Here is a 12,216-nt window from a genome sequence, read left to right on the forward strand (position 1 = left end):
CACCCCCTCCCACTTTTTTTGTATTTATTACAGATAGAGTCTCACTGAGTTGCTCAGTGCCTCACTAAGTTTCTGAGGCAGTCTTTGAACTCAAGATCTGCCTGCTTCAGCCTCCCAAGCCACTGGGATTACAGGCATGTGTCACCACCCACAACCCCACAGTGACCTTTTTTTATCAGGCTTCTTAAAAGTATTCACAACAGATTACTGTCTTTCTCAGTGCCAGTAGTCCAAAAACTTTTTTTAACAAACGAATAAATACAAAGGACAAGAAGAAGACTAAGCCTTTTATGACCTACACTTCTATGGTATATACTGTCACTTTTACCATATTTCTATTTGTTAGAAGCAAGTTACTAAATCTAGAGCACACCTATATGAAGGAGAATAAGTTCTATTTACTGAAGAGCGAGTATAGAAAACTTCGTATGCCTATCTTACAAAATTTCAAGTTCAATCCCAATGTTACATTAAGTAACAAGCTAGATTTCTCTGGTTCTACAGAATTTACTTTTATTTAGTCTATACTAATTGGTACTGTATAATCATCATTTATTTCATGTATTGTCAATAGGAAAAAACATTACCTAAAATGATGTGGAAAATTATGTTGGAAGAGTGAAAATAATTATTCTTTTTACCAACAAAGTACAGCTTGTATTAGCTTTTAAATATACAGTATATTTCTGGTATTAAAATTTCATCAGGCAGTGATTAGAAAATTAATATATAAAGGTCATTGGGGGAAATATTAAGAAAATTTTGAGACATTGAGAAGAACTAATTTATTTCTATTTTAATAGGATAATAAGATTAAAGAGGTTAAATTTTTTCTATGATATCTACTATATAGAGAACATAGGTGCTCAATAGTTGTAAATCTATAAATGGATAAATACCTTAAAAGGAAATTATTTGATTAATTCAACTAATAACACTTGCATGTTCAGATAAAATCTTCCATCAGTTCAGACACAAACAACACACCACAATTAAAATGATACCTACAGAATCATTTTGCCAAGTGCTTCTAAAAAATATTATCACAAAAGATTATCAGAAGAGTTTGGAAAATAAAAAGATACATAGTAAAATATGCTATGGGGCTAGATATTATTACTACTACTGCTACTCTTATACTCAATCAACATTATCAGTTTTTATAATAAACTTACTTGATACTTGAACAAATCTTGGGCCAACTCATATATAATTCTGAGTTACTACAGTAGTATGGACCCCTTTGTTAGCAGATTTTCCTGCCAAAGAAAGTAAGAGGCACAGAAGAAAACACAAATTAAATTTACTCATTATATTTAATTTTCAATTAGTTATAGAACAATACTAAATAATTGTATATTGTGTGTAATTTGTTTCACCATTAACTTTTGCCCATTAAAATTTGTTTTCTTCTAATTATCAGGGACTCTTCCTCTAGAAACAAAATTGAAGAAGGATAATTAGCTATTTCATGAGTATTTTAAATATTCTCTTCTGAATTCTATTGTTCTCTTCTCTCCAGTTTCTCTCCAGGTTAAACACTACTGAAAAGGAATTAGAAGTTGAATTGTGGAGTTAGGCAAGGGGAATCTTTGACTGTCTCCATTTTTCTCCACCTATATGATTCCAAGCACTATTTTAGGAGAATAAATTCAGCTGTAACACGATAGCATACCTACTGTCATGGAGTGGTGTGTGTGTGGATACAAGTTTCCTAACAGTTCTTTTGTTCTCAATTGGTCATCTATAAATGCAGCAAGTATGAAGCTAAATAGTGTTGCTGGTTAAATGATTAAGTGGTTATGATAAATGTAATGATAGTTCCTGTACTCAGTCAAGTCTGTCCTTCAGTTCATAGAGTTATTAAATAAAATTTAATATTTTCTGAGATATAGGAGTTACTCTTGTAATTCCCATTGATGGGGACAGGATTTTCCAGAATTGTCTCTCTTTCTTAAAATCTTACTATATTTTTCTTTAGTTTTGTTCTTCTGAAATTGGATATAATTTTACTCTTCTGATCTATAGATTATTAATGATAATGCTTATCAGGAGGAAAAAAATATCTTTTACATCCTATCACCAATTTTTTCCCTTGGGATACAACATTTTAAACAACTAAAAGTTCATAAACCAATTAATTAAATATAAGATGCTAGATAAATTTCAAATGGTTATGAACCTTAGTAATTTGGTTTTATCTAATTCTCTTTAGCAATGAAATATTCTTTCAGACACTCCATTTTGGGGTTCTTCTTCAAGCACAGACCTGAGCGCTGTCTGGAAGGTAGTTATAGTCCCAAATGACATCTCTGTCACTTAGAAGTCATATGATCTTGGAAACTTCCTTACACAATTTAATATTATTTTTCTCATTCTTATAATGGAGATAATAATATACTTCACAGAGTTGTGAAGGTCTAATAAAAGATTCAAAGTAGATTATAAAGAATAAAGACAATATAAGTAGTAGATGATGAATATGAAAATACATAGGCTGAACAACTGGCTTCATTATGTGGGTACAAGAGTCTGTTTGACACCATTTAACAAAAACCTAGTGACTCAACTAAGGTGTAATTGTTCTTGTATTCTGTATATGGGTTCAGAGGTAGGTAGTAGAGCACAACTGTCAATAAGAAGCTGGCTTCTAAGTAAATAAGAAGCTGGTTTGTCATTGTCCCTGGCCATCATCAGCTCAAGTCTCCTGTGTTTCAAAGTTTCACATGGACTAATATGGCCACCGAGACCCTAGATCATTATCTTTAAATGTATGTAAGAAGAAAAAAATATCAAAGGTGTGACTGTACTGTTAAATCAAAAACTTTTTTTTAAAGGCTTCTCAGAAGACCTCACAGCTAGATCCTCTCAAAGTCATTAGTAATTCTATCCCCCTAGAGAAACTAGAATGTTGCCACTGTGAATACAACCAAGTTTCATATTTTTAAAGAGAAAACAGATATTGGACAAATAGCAGATCTATAACTGGTTTTCTCAAAAAAAGAGGCTCCAAAACTTAATTAGCTTAAATGGACAACTTATTGAAATTAAAATGAACTCTTGCAATATCGTACACCCCATTTTATGGTTAAAAATTTAGATTGCAGATGCAGCACATACATAGCCCAATTCTCAAATACACAAAATACTGCAGCATCAATTGTCCCCTTTGCTGCAAGCATTTCCAATAATTTATATAATAGTCATTATGTAGCTTGATCAAGATCTCTAACTCACACAGGCAGTCAGTTTTCATGCCACAGAGATATATAGTAGAATGACTATAATAAAATTAAAATCAGGTTGTCATTTAATATTTACATTATAGCAATATGAAACCAAGAGAAATAAGAAATACCACAAACCAAAGAGCAACAAAGGTTAACATACCTATTTAAATTTTGAAATTGTCATTACATTATGTCACCTCAATAAAGGGAAGATCAGGGAGATGGGGTACCTATGTTCCCCATCATATCTATCTTAAAATGACATGGCTTCCTTTTTTTTGAAGCAAATATCAAGACACAGCTATGGTTACTATGGCAACTACATAAAAATAAAAGAAAATGTGGAATGTTTTCAAGTGATAAGTACATTTAAAAAGCAAGCATCCGCTCACTAAAGAATTGAATATAATTTGAAGCTTAAACTTAATATTGCAAGAAGTGTGTCAAAACTCATCAGTTGTAAACTCAATTTTCTCTTCTTTCTTAAAAAAATTTCATTGAATGATAAATATTGAAAGGTGTTGCAATAATAGTAAAAAAAGTTATAAACTCTAAAAATATGTTAGTGGTTGAATATTTTACTGAAAATTAACGGGGAACAAAATTTCCAGGATATGAAAGTAATTATCACAAATTGCAAGTTGTATCAATGGACTATAAAGATACACAGAGGCTCACATGAGCATGCTTAAACTGTAGGACTTCTTTTCCATGTTAATTCTTTTCCATAAGATAATTTTAAATGTGTTCTAGACAAGTCTGGTCTAATGGTTTCAACAACAAACACTGCTATTTTCCAACCTGTTTTCCTGCATCATTTCATGATACCATCATCTCCACTGTATACAAAGAGCCTAACCGCTGAACATGGGCAAGTAATTTCTCAACAAGCCTCTTCCACCAAAATATCCTGATTTCCACCAGTCTCTCTCTTTTTTCTACCCTAATGCAGGTTAGCTCTGGATCATCTCTGGACTAAGGGACTAGCTTTCTAAATTACCTTCCAGTTCTTTTCTTTCCCTCTTCCTGTCTGTGATCCAAAAAATAGCTTGAGCAATCTGTATACCTTCAAAGGACATCACTTCACTTCAGGTCTTAAAGTCTCCCATGGCTCTTTCTTGCACTTACAATACACCCCAAATTTCTTACTTTGCTCTGCAAAGCCTTGTTTAATCTAGATTACAACTCTCTTTGGTCTTTATCCCCTTACTTTCACCACTATGATCTGGCAAGATTAGCTTCCTCCTGTCTTCGAGCACCCAATTTTGTCTTGCATATATACCTTTGCCCTGTGCTCCCTGCTTACCAGAAAGTTTTCCTCCCCTTTAATTGACTTTTTCACATTAGTTACGTTTAATATGTCTCAATCAAAATTTCTCAGAAAGGCCCAAATGTCCCATCCATAGAAGAATAAATTACTGTCATTTGTCCACATTTTGCCTTTCCTGTTTCATAATAATGCTTATTACTATCTGTAATGACCTTACTTGCTTAATTTTAAATTAATTTATTTTGCCTATGCTTATTTAAATGTCATCTTTAAAAATAGAGAATGTGTCTGCCACTTTTACTACTATTGCTTCAATGTTGATCAGTGACTGACATTAAGAATTCAACATTAAATCTTGTAAAAATAAGCATAAGGAATGATAGAATCCATGTGCAAATGGAAAGATTTATGATAATTATAATGCCATCCAAAAATTCATATGCATTTCAGAAATTAAAAAAAGAGCTAGGAGCACTGTGTACCAGGAGAAAAAAAGTACTTAAAGAGTAATTGATGTCAAAGAGGAAATAACTATGAGTAAAGAAAAATACCCTTTATCATTACCTGAATCTGTCTTTAGCTTTAGATAAGTGATATGACTTTGATTTCTCACAATGAAACTTTGAAGACAAAACCTAAACATAACATAAAGTGACATTCCAAAATCAAAGTTAAAAACCAAAATAACAACAAAAATAACATCTAAAAATGCATCAGAATAAGTATAGGATTAGACAGTACGGATATTTCACTCAATTCCAAAAATAGGGCTTATTAATAAGATGTTATGATTTGCCTTTCTCTCCTAAAGATCTGAACTTATTCTTTTTTTTTAATCTATTTTTCACTTTTTGCCATACTTCCAATTTTTCACTGGTATCCAAAACTATTTCCCAAGACAAATTCTGGGTCTACAACCAAACTCTGTCATATTCTAGTTAAATGACACTGGACAAATTACTTACATGAGAATTAATTCTGTTTTGACTAGAAAGAAAATAATAACTTAGTCCCATATGGTTTTTGTTATATGTCTAAGTATTTCTAAAACTTGTAGTCTTATAATTCTTTATAACTTCAAAGCTTCTTGGGAAAAACCATTGTGTTTATGTGGAATGTATCTGTTACTACATACCATATTTGAAATTTTAACCAAAAATTTTGAAGAATACATATGTTAGTTTAATTAAAACTATAATAATAAACCTTCTATATGTTAATAGAAAATATTAATGTGAATAAATTAACATAAAATAACTATATTTTAAAACAGAAGTGAGAAGATTGGCATTGAATTATATTTTTACAAAATTTCTTTAATATCAAGATCAATAGAAGACAGCTGAATTCTTGTTTTTCTTTCTGCCTTTAGTATGTGGCTTCATTTGAAATGTATGAGTAAATTTTTATAGCATTTTAGTAGAGTATTTTAATAGTCATTTCAGATCATTTGACATTATTATTTGATACAGTATCAACACATATCACATGATAGTTTCTTAAAGAAGAGAAATGATAAAATGGACTTCATGAAGTTTAAGAAATTCTTTTATTTAAAACACATCTTTAGCAAGATAATAGACTCATCTCATACTTAAAGAAAGCAACTATGAATCACACCTCTGTTAAGACTTTTATTTAGAATATACTGAGCTCTCGAAAAAAAAAAAAAAGTCTTCAAATAATAAAAACAGAGAGATTATTTGGCCAAACACTTCACCCAAGAAGATAAACAAGCCAGCAAATACAACGATAGCATCATTATTCATTATTCATTATTCATATAAAATTTAATTTAAAGTACTATATGAATTACCCCTAAAACTCTCTTTGAACGTCTAAATTTGGCCTTAGGATAAACATTGGTGAGGACGTGAAGCAACAGGAACTCGTACTGCTGGGTGGAATGTAAAAATTTTATACCTTTGCCAAACAGTTTGACAGTTTCCTAAAATATTAAGCATACGCCTACCATATGACCCAAACATTCTTCTTATAGTTATCTACCCAAGGGAAAAATGAAGGCATATGTTCAACCCAATCTTGTATATGAATTCTTATAACAGTTTTATTTATAGAGCAAACAGTTGAAGGTGATCCAATGTTCAATACAGGTGCATGGACAAAAACATGGAAGAATATTTTTAGAGTACTTAAAAAAAAAAAAGCCATAAGAAAACATATACTATATCATTCACCTAACATAAAACTGTCGAAAATACAAACTAAATTGTAGTGAAGTGAATCCCTGGTTGTCAGGGAACAGGAAATAGGGCAAGTGGCCTACAAAGCAGGAGGGAGTATTGGAAGGGAATTCAGGAAACTCTGGGGGTTGATAGATGTATTTATTACTCTGATTGTGATGATGGTTTCACAAGCATCCCTATGTGTAATTCATGTTATAAAAATCATGGTATGTCAATTAAATCTCAGTAGACATTTTAAAAATAGAGTTGACCAAATTTAATACAATTAAATAATGTTCACTTTCATTAGGGATATTTTCAAGTGAAAAATCATTTTGTTGTTGTTATTTGTTTTATAACAAATATGTGATAGCAAAGAATGCAATGACTGCAATCCAGCTTGATGTTACTGCTGTGATAAAGTAGCAGCAGTTTACCCTCTGTCACTTTAGCAACATCGGGGGTTGGTAACGGAATTGTTCTAGGATAAAGCAGGCAGTTAAAAATACATTCAACATTTGATTCTTTCAGCACTTGATTTTGTATTATTGCTGAGAACTCACAAACTCACACACACACACCACACACACTCATAAGCATACACACACATTCTTCTTCATTCTTCAGTGATACTGGTTGGAAGCAAGCAAAAGATCAAGTCCAGCCACATTTGTAAATCTATCTATATATTGGATATTAACTTATTGTTTGCAGCTCAATTTTTAATTTGACAGGTTACAGTATTACTGGAAAGTGGCAGTGCCATGATTTGCTTTACTGATTTTTCATTCCGCAGTTATTCAGTTGTGTCAACTATGTAATACATTATTAGTCTCTTAGCTATTGTGTTGCTTCTCCAGCTAGTGACAACTTACACTGTGAGATGCTTCTGACTAGCTCATTTCTAGTTGAAACAATGTTACAAAAATCATTGGCTACTTAAGAATATACCATATTTACATGCATTATTTTTCTTTCTTATTTTTAAATACTAAATAATTGGGCTTGACATGATATTGAAACCTAACAGGTACTATACACTATTCAAAATGCTCTGTTGCATAGGAAAAATGTGGTAAATATTAATATTTTTGCCATTTTTAAAATAAAATATTTATTGCTTATATAGTTTGATACAGAACAGCTTTCTTTTCATTCTGAATTTGGAAGTTCTATACAACTGAGTACAAAGAGGAACAAAAAGTACCAAAATCAAACTTGTGATTCTCTGTTCATGTGACATAGACCAGTTTTGTATATAATATGTAGCAGCATTTTTAAAGTTCTCTTTAGAAAAATATGAAATCTACACATTTATTATTGTTTCCTGTTTAATGCATGGGCTGAAATCACTAGGATCAACTTCCTTCTTGAAGAAAGAGAGGAGAGGAAAGAGACACACATATGATGAATCTGTCTGAAACTGTCATCTGGCTGCCATGTAGCTTCCCCAGAGTTGTGTGGAAAACAGACCTCTGGGTATTATATTTGTTTGATTCACACAGCCAGGGTTTCATGTAGTGATTGAATCTCAGCACTGTGTCCACTAATTAAGGAGAAAGAAAAACTTGCACCTCAAAAACTTTTTAAAAGATTCATATATATATGAATATATGTGTGTGTATGTGTGTATTATATATATATATATATGTATGTATATACATATATAAGCCCTGAGAGAAGGAGAAAGAGAATCAAATAAAATGTATAGAAACAAATTAGCTGGACATGCAAAGATGATAGAAAGCTATACTTTTCATAATTTTATTTGTATTTTGTATAATTTCTTCCTTCTGGCATCAGAAAATTCTTTAGTATATCAGTTAATCTTTTACTCAGCATTCTTATATGTAATTAGAGCAACCACATATTGAAGAAATGATTCTCTAATATTCTACTAAATCAACAATACATCTTTAAATCTAAGTATTTTAATTGAATTTAGTTTTGAATAAATCATTACTAGATTCTAAAGTAATGAGAACTTAGATAATTTTTTGAAATTTTTGACAAATAATATTAAAATAATTTTATGGAACAAGGCAATAAGGAAATTTTTAGAATGTCAAAGTAATTCATTAGTCTCTGATGTTACAGGGCCTAAGACAATTTTAATAGAATGGATAATCTGTCTATGATTGACAGATAGCAGTGAAATACTGGGAAAAACTGAGTCAATCTCTAAAAAACACACACCTTGCACCTAACTTGAAAATATCCCATAAAACACAAGAGTGTACAAACATACATTCCATTTGCCATCAGAAAGATAATGTCATCACATGTCAAGTACCTTTTGAAAAACCCCACTGTACATGTGAGAAACCTGAGTGAAAGAAATAGCTTAATATGGTTATGAAAATAATTTTGATCTTGCTACACCACTAAAGGGATATTGCAGACTGCACGGTCCCTGACACAATATTCTGGGACCCACCTAAGAGGGGGAAGAAAAAATTCTAATGATGACTTGCTTTTAAAGGGTTTATGGTGGAATGCTCTTGGATTATATGATTTTCAGTATTTGAGAAGACTGAAGTGGGCAGAGAGAAAATTTGACCTGTATGAAGTTTGCAAATGAAGTGCTACCTGATCTTATTAGAAACAAGAAAGATGGGACAGCAGTTCAGAGTTATCTTGAATTCAAAGATTCAAAGAAGGGAAGGAGATTTTGTATCTCTCCATCAGCTAGTTACTGACCATGCACTGTCCACTTCTAGGTGACATACACTCAGTTAGGGCAGTTCTCTGTATCTGAGGTTTATGAGTCATTTTCAGTTAACATTCCCATCACTGGATATTAGTATGTTGGCCTTCAAGAGGATACCTAAGCCAAGATCAACAGAAACTGTATGTGTGTATGTATGTGTTTAAGTGGGTAGGCTCAGAGTGGACGAGAAGAGCTAGGTCTTGAAGGAAGAGCAGGTTTTAGATAAGGAACTTGAAGAAGCTGTGACAAAGTACAGGGGAAAGAAAAGGAATACTACTGTGGCCAAGCAAACAGGTCATTAGGCCATTTAGACGAAAGACTGTCTCCTTAACTGTGAAAAACCTTTAGAGGTAAGTAGATCAATTCAGAGAACTGAACATTCTGAGGGGAAGGTAGAATAGAATCTGGAATCATGTTCAGAGAAAAAGTAATTTTCAGTTTTCCTATATTCTTTTTGTTATTTTAAATGTAACATAAAGTTACTTCTAATAACTTATATGGGAATTTGTTTTATTTTATGTAGTTTGTTCTTTTGATATGAGTTTATAGCATTATTTTTGTAGATTATTGGCTGACCTAACCTTGAATAAAGTTCACTTATCTTCGAGAGATGCCACAGGTAAGCCCACCCTACAGAAGGCTCTTAGACAACATCCATCTTGTCATCACAAAGTTTGCAACAATGTGTCAAGTGTTGCATTTCCTTAGCATGTCACAGAGACAACAATAAATGCAGCCTTATTTGAAAGTATATAACATCAGGTATCACAAAGGAAATTTTGAAGTTAAAGTGAAAATGATGAAATCTGTAGAAGGAAATAAACTAAAAACCAAACTCTTAAAGGTCAGTATTTATGAAGAGATACCTGCTTCAAAAAAAAAAAAAAAAAAAAAATTCCACAGGGAAATTTTATGCCTGTCAAGAATTAAATAGAGGGATAAAATAGAGGGATAAAAATAGAGAACAATGCTAAAATCCTACAATATCTAAACCATGGAAATAAATAAGACAGATTGTAGAAAATGTGGAATGTTAATGGTCTCCTGGATAAAACAAAATTTTTTAAAAACTTAGTATAGTCACAAATTTGGAATTAATCTACTTTCTCAAAAGGAATAATTTGATCATGATACAAAATATAGGCCATATGATAATGGTCTTGACATAGGTAACTAAATAATCATAGGTAGTGCTTCCATTTATAAATTACCTTTTTGCTTTATATATTCACAAACAATTTGTACAGTTAAGAGTATCAGTTATAGAGGATCTTACTTTATTTTAAAGATGTGTATTATTTTTATTTCAAAGCTCATCAGATGGGATGTGTGAAGGGCAGGTACAGCAGGCACTGTTGACTAGGAAGTCTACCCATGGTCTCATGCAGTCTGCAGTCTCCGAGAGGCAGCATTCCTAGGACGAATGTTCTGGCAAGCACTGCTGCCTAGTGAAGCTGTTATAGACTATTTTGCTTACATTTTGAAACATTCACACCAATAGTCTTAACCAAACCTGTTCTAAGTCACCCAGGAGTAACCAGGCATGTAAATTTAAGAAGGCACCTTGGAATTGGGTCTTTAGACTCCTTCTATTTCTCAGCTATTCACAACACTCTGATCACTCAAGTCTTTCATCTGAGGCCCTTTCTGAATCTCAGACTCAAGAAATCCATACAAATTACAAAAATCATTCAGGCTTTGGGTTTGGGGTGATGTATTACACAATGTTAGATACTGGGAGCATTAGAAAATACCTAGACAGCATGACAGCAACCAAAGTAATGTGGCATTATTTATCATACAAAAATACATACCACTTAGAATTACAAGTAGTCAGTGTTTGCAATGAAATAAAAATACTTGCATGATATTGTGAAGGAGTATTTTAAAAACATTATCTCTGTAAAATAAAATAAAATTACCATATGCCTTTCACTAAATCTAATAGTGTTGATTTAAAAATATTAAGATAACTCTTCAACCAACCACTTTGAAAAATGTTCAGTCCATACAGAGAATGTTGTTCTATTTTTCAGTTTTTATATTCTCACTGGTACAACAGTTTTCTAATTGACCCCAGAGGAAAAACTAAAGAAAACTTCAATATTTATTCTTTAGAAAATCTCTTTTCTTTCTACATAGTAGGAATTTAAGATTTTGATAAAAGAAATTTTCATTTTTGTTACTAAATATACTTAAAGTACTTCACTAAATTACAAAATTAAATGTATAAAATCTGCTTTGATAACTCAATCAGGTAATATGTAATTTTTGTGAGTTCAATTGAAATACTGGACATTTCTTTGTTAAGTAAATTAATTTTCTAATCAAGAATTAAAAACAACAGAATTGAATCTGTGTGATAATTGTTCTGACACTTTACAAATAGTATGACACTATCATTTTGTCCAACTTTATTTCAGAAAACATAAAAAGGAAATACGGAAAACATCACAACTCCCTCTCTACAAGGTTAAATTTTAGGGTCATTGCTCATAAGAAAGCAAAATAATTTTTAAAATCTGTTCTTACAGATCTAAATCTGTGAAATATTTTCAGTATTAGTTACTGCCAGTGTGTGAAGTGGAAAATTCAGATTCATCTGTCTTGTCATTCTTTTAAATATTGAGTCTTTAGGTCTATCGGCTTAAACCAGTGGCTAGCTGCTGCAAAGGCAGGTCTGAGCTTGCCAATACGAAGCAGCCACTATTAAAAAATATTTCCACACATATAACTTATGTGGAGTTCTAATGAGTCCCACAAATAGCATTTTGAAAATTTGTTCAATTAGTTATACATGACAGTAGAATGCACTTTGAC

The sequence above is a fragment of the Sciurus carolinensis genome, chromosome 12 (genome assembly GCF_902686445.1).
Source record: "Sciurus carolinensis chromosome 12, mSciCar1.2, whole genome shotgun sequence".
In the NCBI taxonomy this organism is placed as follows: Eukaryota; Metazoa; Chordata; class Mammalia; order Rodentia; family Sciuridae; genus Sciurus; species Sciurus carolinensis.